Source organism: Neopsephotus bourkii, unplaced genomic scaffold, assembly GCF_033783945.1.
Source record: "Neopsephotus bourkii isolate Nb327-2 ecotype Australia unplaced genomic scaffold, CSIRO-AGI_Nbou_v1 NB_211, whole genome shotgun sequence".
Lineage (NCBI taxonomy): Eukaryota > Metazoa > Chordata > Aves > Psittaciformes > Psittacidae > Neopsephotus > Neopsephotus bourkii.
Window position 1 is genome coordinate 45816 of NW_026900723.1, and position 10905 is coordinate 56720.

A 10905-nucleotide genomic window follows, 5' to 3' on the forward strand; every position below is an offset into this window, starting at 1 on the left:
GGAAGATAGGTTGCAAAATTATGTATCAAAGGTACCTGGAAGAGGAGAACCCTCTGCATCCGTCTTATCTGATATTGAGAAGGAGGAAGAGATGACTGTTACTGGCAACAAGCAGTAGATTCACATTCAGAGTTAAGAAAGAGTTAAAACAGAAGCGCTGTAGCAGAAGCAGGCATCTGCAGCCCCTGCAGAGCAGGGTGAGCAACTGTGAGGAAAAAGAAAAAGGGTAAACCAAGGGGGAAAGGAGGGGAGCTCACTCTGCTCCTGTGTTTGAGCATGGGATGAGTGCTGGGGCAGACGGACAGGTGGGAACAGACGTGTTGACAGACAGTACTGAGGGCTTGTTGGATTAATGAGGATGGGAGTGAAGGAGGAAGCATGAAGAATGTATAGGAATTGGGAACAGGTAGAAAAGAAAAAGCTGAGTCGGGCTATAGCCACGGCTACAGTGGCTGCTTTGAAACTGGTTGTGGAGGAATGTCAGGCAAAGGTGGAGGAGGGATGTCAGGTGGAGGTGGGGAAGTGGGTTCTTCTCCTGTAGGACCGCATCGGTGTGCGTGCTGTGGGGAGTTTGGACGTTGGAAGTGAGGCTGCCCTGGGGGGAGTGCCATGGGGTGGCTCCGGTGATTGAATTGTAACTAGACTGACAGGGACCTGGGGAATCTACCCTAGCAGATCCACTGGTTAAATTAAAGCCAGGGACTAGAGGAAATATAGTGTAATTTTAGTGGATACAGGAGCAACTTATTTAGCATTAAATCAGAGGGAAAAGAATTTGTTACAGTTGTAGCAGCTACTGGCTGCCAAGGAAAAGAGAAAAAAAAAAAAAGTATTCTTTCTGAAACCCTTAGAGTACAAATTGGGAAAACAAACAGGAATGCATAATTTTTTATGCATGAGAAATTCTCCAAAATCTTTATTAGGGTGAGAAGCAACACCTAAAGAAGGCAAAATGGAATGAAGAGTTAAAAACGATCAATTAATTACAGTTTTGAGTTTATCTTTCTCTTTTGCAGACACTCCTTTGTCGTGGGAAAAGAGCTTGCGTGCCTTTGTGAGGTTGGGAGTTATGCTGGTGGTGGCTTATGCTTCCGGTAGGGTCTCCCATGCCAGTCAAGTCTCAACTAAACGGTCAGACAAAGCGTGTCCATGGGCAGGATGGGCTCACTAGCCTTCGGGCAACCATCCTAGGAGAAGGGCAACTCTAACTTCAAACCCGGGCAGATGGAGCTTGTATAGCCCTGTAAGGCCATCCATCTAAGAAAAGGACACTAATCAAACCTACGACTTGAGGACTTTGCTGTCACCATCCAAGCTTGCTAGGCCCTGGCAGATAAACCTCAGGTGTAAAGAGTGGGGCTAGTTCTGCGCACGCTGTGCCTCACCTAAAAAATCCACTGCGCAGGCCCGAAGGGTTTACCCACACTTGCAAAGCCCTGTAGCGACAGGCGAGGGACGAAACGGCAGGTGATAAGGTGCACTGGAAGTCGCAGACCCAACCCTGCATGCAGGCAGTTCAGGACATTGATCACTCAAGACTGACCCAGGAGATGACAGTCTTGTTCAGCAACATCCTGAATGACCAAGCAGCCTTTATTTCAAGGACAGCACCGCTTGCTCCATATGGACAGAGGCCTAGAAAAGGTGGCCTAACCAAAGCTCATCTCCCCCTCCACCTGGTTAGCTAGCCGCGGCCAACGGGCATCTTATACTGTGGTTAATTAAAGACAAAGAGACAAAGGCATATATCTGCCTCCAAAGGTGTGTCCAGATTGACACTCGCATGTTGGAACATCAGAACCATACTTAATACAGGGAACAGCGGGCATCCTGAGCACCGTTCTGCGCTAATTGCCCACGAATTGTCACAAATTAACATCTGATATTGCTGCTCTTAGTGAAGTTTCCCTTCATGAGGAAGGTAGCCTTAAAGAACATGGTGCCGGCTATACACTCTACTGGTCAGGCAAATCCAAAACTGAAAGTCATCTTTCTGGAGTTGGCTTCATGATTAAAAACTCCAGTCTCTAAACTTGAAAATTTGTCGATAGGTCATTCCGATCGTATTATCTTCCTAAATCTTCCACTACACAATAAGCAACATGTTGTTCTTTTCAGTATATATGCTCCAACTCTGCAAGCTGACCCTGCAGAAAAAGAAAAATTCTACTCCGACCTGCGTCATCTCACTCAAAAGGTTCCTATAAAAGATCATAATCCTTGGTGACTTCAATGCCTGAGTAGGTAAGAACTTTGAACCCTGGAAAGGAGTACTAGGCAAGCACGGTGTTGGCAGCTGCAGTGATAACGGCTGCCTCTTACTAGAGTTCTTTGCAGAGCAACAGCTTACCATCACCAACACTATTTTCCAGCAGAATGACAGCCAGAAGACAACCTGGATGCATCCTTGATCTAAACATTGGCACCTTATTGATTACGTCTTAGTGCGCCAGAGAAATATTCGTGATGTCTGTCACATCCGAGTGATACCTAACGCAGAATGTCAAACAGATCACCGCCTTGTGCGTTGCAAACTTAATTTCCACTTCAAGCCCAAACCTAAGAGGGGTGGCATTCCGAGGAGGAGGCTCAATGTTAATAATCTTCAAATAGCTGCAGTGAGAGACAGCTTTCAGGCTAACATTCAAACTAGGCTTGAAAACCAGCTTACAGACTCTTCTCCTGAAGCGCTTTGGCAACATATTAAAAATAGCATCCTGCAGTCCTCCATAGAATCAATTGGTTCTCCTTAAAGAAAAACAAAGACTGGTTTGACGATAGCAACCAGGAGGTCCAGGAATTGCTGACAAAAAAGAGATCTGCTCATCAAGCACACCTTGCTCAGCCACTCTGCCATGTAAGAAAAGCAGTCTTTCATCTTGCATGTAGCAAACTCCAACAGAAACTTAGAGACATCCAGAACAAGTGGTGGCTCAAACTAGCAGAAAAGACTCAATTACGTGCAGATCTGGGTGACCACAGAGGATTCTATGAGGCTCTGAAGGCAGTGTATGGACCCACATTTCAGGTTCAAAGCCCCTTACTTAGTGCAGATGGCCAGACATTTCTTACAGATAAAATCTCCATCCTGAATCGTTGGTCTGAACATTTTCAAACCCTCTTTAGTGCTAATCGTGTAGTTCAAGGCGAAGGAATCCAGCACATTCTACAACATCCGGTGAAAAGTGAATTGGATTTAGCCCCTACCATGGGAGAGACTCTTAAGGCCATACAGCAGGTGAAAACTGGCAAGGCAGCTGGGGTTGACGGAGTCCCACCTGAAATATGGAAGCATGGAGGCCAAGCACTTCATGCTAAATTTCATGAATTAGTTGTGCGCTGCTGGGAATAAGGTAAATTACCATCAGATTTTCATGATGCAATCATTATCACTCTGTATAAGAAAAAAGGTGTCAAGCCAGACTGCTCAAGCTACCATGGTATAACTCTGCTCTCCATTGCTGGAAAAATTCTTGCAAGAATACTATTGAACAGATTAGTACCTGCTATCGCAGAAGAACTTCTACCTGAAAGTCAGTGTGGTTTCAAAGCTACCACAGACATGGTATTTGTTCTCAGACAACTGCAAGAAAAGTGTAGAGAACAGAACAAGGGACTCTATGTAACCTTCTGTCGTGGTTTAACCCCAGCCAGACAGCTTGTGCACTCACTCCCCCCTCCTTCTTGCCCTCCCCCTACTCTTGGAAGGACGGAGAGAAGAATCAGAAAGAATGCGACTCCCACGGGTTGAGATAAGAACAGTTTAGAAACTAAGGTATAACACAAATCACTACTGCTACCACCAATAATAGTAATGATAAAGGAAATAACAAGGAAAGAGAATACAACATCTCATCACCAGGCGATCGATAACTCGCCGCCCCCCAGCCCGACCAGGCTCTGACCGATACCTCCTCCAACCCTGTAGTCCACCTGCCCTTCCGGGTAACTCCCCAGTTACATCCTGGGCATGACGTGCTGTGGTATGGAATACCTCTTTGGCTAGTTTGGGTCAGGTGTCCTGTCTCTGCTTCCTCCCGGCTTCCCTCCTCCCTGGCAGAGCATGAGGCTCAGAAAGTCCTTGGCCAAACCAAAACATCATTGTTTTATCAGCTCTGTACCCATCCCAAAAGTCAAAACACAGCACTGCACCAGCTACCAAGAAAGAGAAAAATGACTGCTACTGCTAAACCCAGGACACCTTTATTGACCTCACCAAAACTTTTTACACTATGAGCAGAAAAGGCCTGTGGCTGATCCTGGAATGATTAGGTTGTCCCCTCAAGTTCCTCAAAATGATTATTCTGTTACATGAGGATCAGCAAGGCCAAGTCAGATATGGCGATGCACTCTCTGAGCCCTTCCCAATAACCAATGGGGTGAAACAAGGTTGCGTTCTCACACCAACTTTATTCACAATCTCCTTCAGCATGATGCTCCAAAGGGCTATGGTAGACCTTGACGAACGAAATGGCGTTTATATTTGATATCGTACTGATGGTAGCCTATTCAATCTAAGGGGACTGAAGGCCCACACTAAGACCCTAAATCATCTTGTCCGTGAACTGCTCTTTGCTGATGATGCCGCCCTTGTTGCCCACACAGAAGCAGCTCTGCAGCGTTTAACATCTTGCTTTGCGGAGGCGGCTGAGCTTTTTGGGCTGGAAGTCAGCTTGAAGAAGACTGGTTTTCTACCAAGCTGCACCACAAGAAGATTACCATCATCCCCACATTACCATTGGCGGGTCAGAGCTTAAGTCAGTTCAGCAGTTCAGCTATCTGGAAAGCATTATTTCTTCAGATGCCACGATCGACAAAGAGATAGACAACAGAATAGCAAAGGCATATAGAGCCTTTGGAAAACTCCATAAGAGTCTGGTGCAATAAACACCTGAAGAAAAGTACAAAGATCAGTGTCTATAGAGCCATTGTACTGTCTACTCTTTTATATGGGTCTGAATCGTGGGTCGCCATCACCTGCGACTCCTCGAACACTTCCATCAGCACTGCCTCCGTACAAACATCCATTGGACTGACTATGTGTCAAATGTTACTGTCCTCGAACAGGCAGGGGTCACCAGTATCGAGGCCATATTGCTGAAATTGCAGCTGTGATGGGCAGGGCACGTCTCTAGAATGAAGGATCACCGCCTTCCTAAGACAGTGCTTTACGGTGAGCTTGCCACCGGTAGCCGCAAGAGAGGTGCCCCAAAGAAGAGATATAAGGACTCCCTGAAACAGTACCTTAGCCTTGGCCATACTGACTACCATCAGTGGTACACCTTGGCCTCCAATCGGGAGACTTGGAGACGCACCATACATAATGCCGTTGACTCCTTTGAGAACTCACGCAGAACTAGTCTAGAGAAGAAAAGACAATGTAGAAAGAATTGCCCCCTGCTTATACCACCCAAGGAGACCTTTCGCTGTGCTTTTTGCAGCCGGATTTGCCTATCTCATATCGGCCTTTTTGGTCATCAGAACGCTTGTAGTAAGCGTGGGTAAAGCCCTTCCCAAATCTTCATTCGCGAAGCCATGGCTGAGTTTACCTTTAATTCAATAGAAAAGCAACCAGGAGGACCTCCCTGAAATAGAAGAAATCTTTAATCAGGTATATCTGGGAGTATGGGCATCTGAAGTTCCAGGTAAAGCGAAAAATGCTTTGCCTGTTATATTGGAAATAAAAAGAGGGGGGCCTGCCCAATTAGAATAAAACAATATCCCTTAAAATTAGAAGATCAAAGGGAATCAAAGAAATCATTATTAAATTTTAAAATATATATTATTAATTGAATGTAAATTGGAATATAATACTCCTATCTTGCCAGTACAGAAATATGATGGGAGAAGTTGTGGATTGGTTCAAGACCTTAGAGCAATCAACAAAATTGTAGAGGATATTCATCCAGTAGTAACTAATCTGTATACCTTATTGTCTAACTTGAATAATAATCAGAAATGGTTTGCCATCCTGGATTTAAGGACTCTTTCTTTTGCTTACCATTGGCCAAAGAAAACAAAAATTTATTTGCTTTTGAATGGAAAATCCTGACATGGGAAGGAAAACTCAATTAACTTGGACAGTATTACCTCAAGAGTTTAAAAACGGTCCAATTATTTTTGGAAATCAGCACAAGAACTAGAATCATGGAAGCCATCCACTCAGACGGGGACTCTGTTACAATATGTGAATGACCTATTAATTGCCACAGAAACAAAGGAAGAATGTGTCCAGTGGATGGTGGGATTATTGAATTTCCTGGGACTGAATGGTTATCGGGTATACAAAGAAAAGGCCCAACTAATTGAAACCTGAGTTTCCTACTTAGGATATGAAGTAACAGGAGGCTAGAGAGAACTTGGAATTGTTAGAAAAGAAGCCATTTGCCAGACTCCGTGACCATCGACCGTCAAGGAGCTCCGGATGTTCCTGGGAATGACCATATGCCGCAGACTTTAGATCCATGATTATGGTGTTCTGGTAAGACCACTATATGAACTTTTGAAAGGAAACCCTCCCTCTTTAAAATGGACTAATACAGCAGAGGGGGCTTTTAAAAATTCAAAAACAGAGCTAATGAGAGCTCCAGCTCTGGGGCTTCCAGATGTAAACAAACCCTGTTGGCTATATTCTTATGAAAAAGAAGGAACAGCCTTGGTGGTCCTTGCTTAGAAACTAGGACCCTATAAAAGGGCAGTGGCATATTTTTCAAAACAGCTGGATGAAGCGAGCAAAGGATGGCCTGGATGCATAAGGGCTGTGGTGGCAGTTGTCATGAATACTGAAAAGGCTAGCAAATTCACCTTGGGACAAAATATTACTGTACTGGTGTCCCATGTTGTATCAGCAGTCCTGGAACAGAAAGGAGCCCACTGGTTATCTCCTTCATGTTTTTTTTAAATACCAGGCCACCCTTGTGGAACACGATGATATAGAAATTGCGGTCACTAATGTAAATCCAGCACCGTTTTTTCAGGAACAATCGACAGAACCACTAACACACAACTTCTTGGCCACGTAGAGACTGTATATTCAAGATGACCAGATTCTTAGTTTACTGATGGTAGTAGCTTCATGAAAAATGATGAATGAAAGGCCATTACCACCACTTCACAGGTAATAGAAGCTAAAGCTTTACCTGAAAATACCTTTGCCCAGAAGGCAGAATGAGAGCCCTGGAACTGGCTAAAGACAAAAGGGTAAGTATTGGGACTGATTCTAAATATGCATTTGGTGTGGTACATGCACATGGTGCCATCTTGAAAGAGGACTATTGAACATACAAGGGAAACAGATAAAACATGCTACAGAAACTGCTGTTCAGCTACCTGAGGAAGTAGCTATTATGTATTGTAGAGAGCATCAACAAGGTGACCCTAATCAGAAAAATGGAAATAATTTGGCCGATTCTGAAGCCAAACAAGCATTTGAACAATCTAAAATCATGTCCTTAACCCCTGATAGCAAACTAACAGTTGAGAAATCTGAACTTAGGTATTCAAAAGAGGATGAAAAGTTGATTGAAGATTTGAAAAGACAGGAAAACAAAGAGGGTTGGGTTCAGATACCTGATGGGCGAATTGTAATTCCCTATAATCAAGTCTGGAAGCTAGTTCAGGAGGAACATAATAAAACTCATTGGGTAGCAATTCTCTGTATACAAATTATAGGAAGGAATCTACACACCATAATTCAATTAGTGACAGAACAATATCAGCTCTGTCTTAAGAATAATCCTAAAACTGAAAATAGGAATCCAATTGCGACAACTGGGAGAGGAAGTTATCCGAGACAGCAGTGGCAAATAGATTTTTCTGAATTACTGAGAAAAGGAGGTTATTGATATTTGTTGGTGTTAAAAGAATATTAGAGACAAGAGTGACAGGTTTGGATTATCCTATTCACCCTTTCAGATCTGGAGACTGGGTTTAAGAATATTATACCTGTGTACAAAGAAATGCCACAGGTGTAGGTCACTATTCAAATTGCAATCACACTATTAATACAGATGGTATCGTAGTTCAGTGGTGACCCATTCCTGAAGGGAAAGGACGGTAGTGGTTATGTGGAGAAAATGCTCATAAGACTCTACCTCAACTGGAAGGGGGCATGCACCTTAGGTGCTGTGGTACCCCATCTTACTTTTATTGGCTTCACAAGGAGGGGCTTGTTCCATAAATCAATGGTTCCTATATAGGTCTAAGTGGCAGAATTGAAACAGATCTGGAGGAATTTTTGAAACAAATGGAAATATTTCATGAGATGACCAAGGATGATACCTCTTAGGGTTTTGAAGAAATATGGAAAAAGTTAACTTCATGGTTAACTAATCTCTCCTAGTTGAGGCAATTGGTTGCAGAAATCTTAATACTAATTGTTTTAACACTGATTACTTGTGGCATGATACAGTGTTCTTTTTGGTACTGTAAAAGGTCCGTAATTGATTATGAAGACTGGAAAATACAAAATGTCGGAGACTCTATATCGTCGCGATGCGGAGGGAACACAGCACAACCAATATGATTGATAAAAGTGATCCGTTTATTCTGCTTAAGCCTAGGGTATATATAGAGCTAGATTGCTACACACACACATTCTTGGGAAACTCCTGTGGTTACATCCCTTTTCTAATATCCTTGTTACTCCCTTCAGGATATTCGTTAACTACAAGGTCAGCTTATCCTCTTGCACAGCTGGTGATCTACCAAGCTGGGTTTCTTGCTGAATTTTACAAAACTGGTCCCTGGCCAAGTTCATCCATGGGAACGTAACCCTTGCCTGCCAACCACACTTCCACAATTCCCCCTTTTTCTTTTTCAAGCATATTTGTTACAATTTTCATAAGGCTTTGCTGAATACATTGAATAATGCAAGGCAAACAAATCAAGATAAACAAAAGCAAGATACATACAGGCAAAAAATAGCTTAAAATACTGCTGAGCCAGGATCCTAGTCCCAGTGGTTTTAACCAGGAGGTGAGGTCCCAAGAGTCACCTTCCTTTAACTTGTGTAAATTTTCTTTGAGTTGTCGCAGCTCCTTGTATATAGAGCTACTATGGCCTGAGAGATTCATGCAACATGTATGGCTCTCTGGTAACAGGGGAGGCCATCCTTCACATCAAGGTCCGGCATAGCATGTGTCCCCACCGCTCCACGCCTGCTGGGTTGCAGCCAGCAGCAGAGCTAAAGGTTCTTCTTGGTGGCAAACACAGAGGCCAACCCAGTCTTGCCCTTGATTGTGGTAGCAGGCATTTGGTCAGCCTCAGTCCTTGCACCTTGTTGTCAGTGCAGAGTTCCACCTGCTTCATTCAATACCAAGTTGTTATTATGGCAAGGCACACACACAGATTTACATTAGCAGAGTAACTATTACAGGGTACAGCAGCATGTTGAAGATGCTGATGCCAGCAAGGGACTAGCGAAAGAAATTTCTTACCAGTGGAATTCTCTCACCCTCTTAATTTGTTCCATTACCTGTTTTATAACACTACCATTGTATTAGAATATTTCTATCTTTTGCTTTAGCATTTTCTAGCAGCTACTACAAATTTGCATACTCTGACATTTCTTTTACAAGTGACAAATCTATACAATACAAGGTGTAGTTTCTTATCAGCAACTGGCTAGTAAATACAGGTGGTTTCATACACAAAATCAAAGCCTCTAACAATAACTACTTTACAAACACACATATTCAAGCTGTTACTTTTCAGTTGCTCCCAAATGATGTTTAGCAATCATTGGTTTTTCTCTCCCTGTATCTCATTCTGCTTGGGGTATTCACGTTCAGCTCCTGCAGCTGAAGCATCTCGGCTTCCTCCATTCGTTCATCCAGATCATGGCAAGGCTTGACAAACTTTGCAGGCAGTCGCCATGGACCTGTAGGTAGAAGGACACAAATATACCCCCTCCTCCAGGTTATCAATTCTTGAGAAGTAGATAGGTTCTGTATCTGCCACCCTGATGCTGCTTAGGTGACGGCTCGTAAGGCTTGTGGTTGCACTACCCCTCTTGCTTTTTCAGTTAGCAGTTCTTGTTTCAACCAATCTATCTGTTCCTCCAAGTCTTGGATTCATCCCCAGGTTACTTTAAACATATTAAGCTTCGTTTTGTTTTATTTTGTTTTTTTTTTCTCTCCTCGGCTCTGGTGTCCATACTGGTCCTTCCACCAGTGGAGCACCTGGAGCCGAATCGGTGGGCAGCTTCTTTTGAACATGGGGATTAAACTCTTATCAAATAACCGCCTGCCTGCTTCAGCAGCAACCATAAATGTCTGCCAGCAACCCAACTTTTGCATTAACCCTTTCTTGTCTGAAGTGTTAAACTACTATCTATTAGAATCTTTTACAAGTACCCAACAACAAAAAATACACAGAACACCGTCTGCCCTCAACACACACACACACACACGTATGGGATCCCACAAGCACAGTCCACACAACTACAGTATTTGAAGCACAAAATCCCAACAATCATTACTTCCACTACACAATCCCAAGTACAGAACGTGGCACAAGGACCCTGTGGAGACTAACAGGAAAACCAGCTCCGAGAAGCATCATTGCAGTGCAAGGTGGCAGGCTTAACCTTAGCAGGTGTCCCCGCAGAGGCTCTGCCTCCCCCACATTGCATGAGGCTTGGGCTTTTATACTGACCAAAATGCACACTCATTCTGACACAGGTGGCCAGCCTATGTTGGAAGAAGTAGCCAGCAGTATTTATAAAGGTCTTCAAAGGTCGACAGAAACCTGGACATACTTATTTTTACCAGCTTCTAGTACATGAGTATCACAGACAGAATGTATTAAATGAGTTGTATATGGGGTCATAAGTCCACAGTCCATCACAGACCTTTCCACTTCAGGTCTTGATGAAGAACTTTTACTTTAACGTAAAAAAGGTTG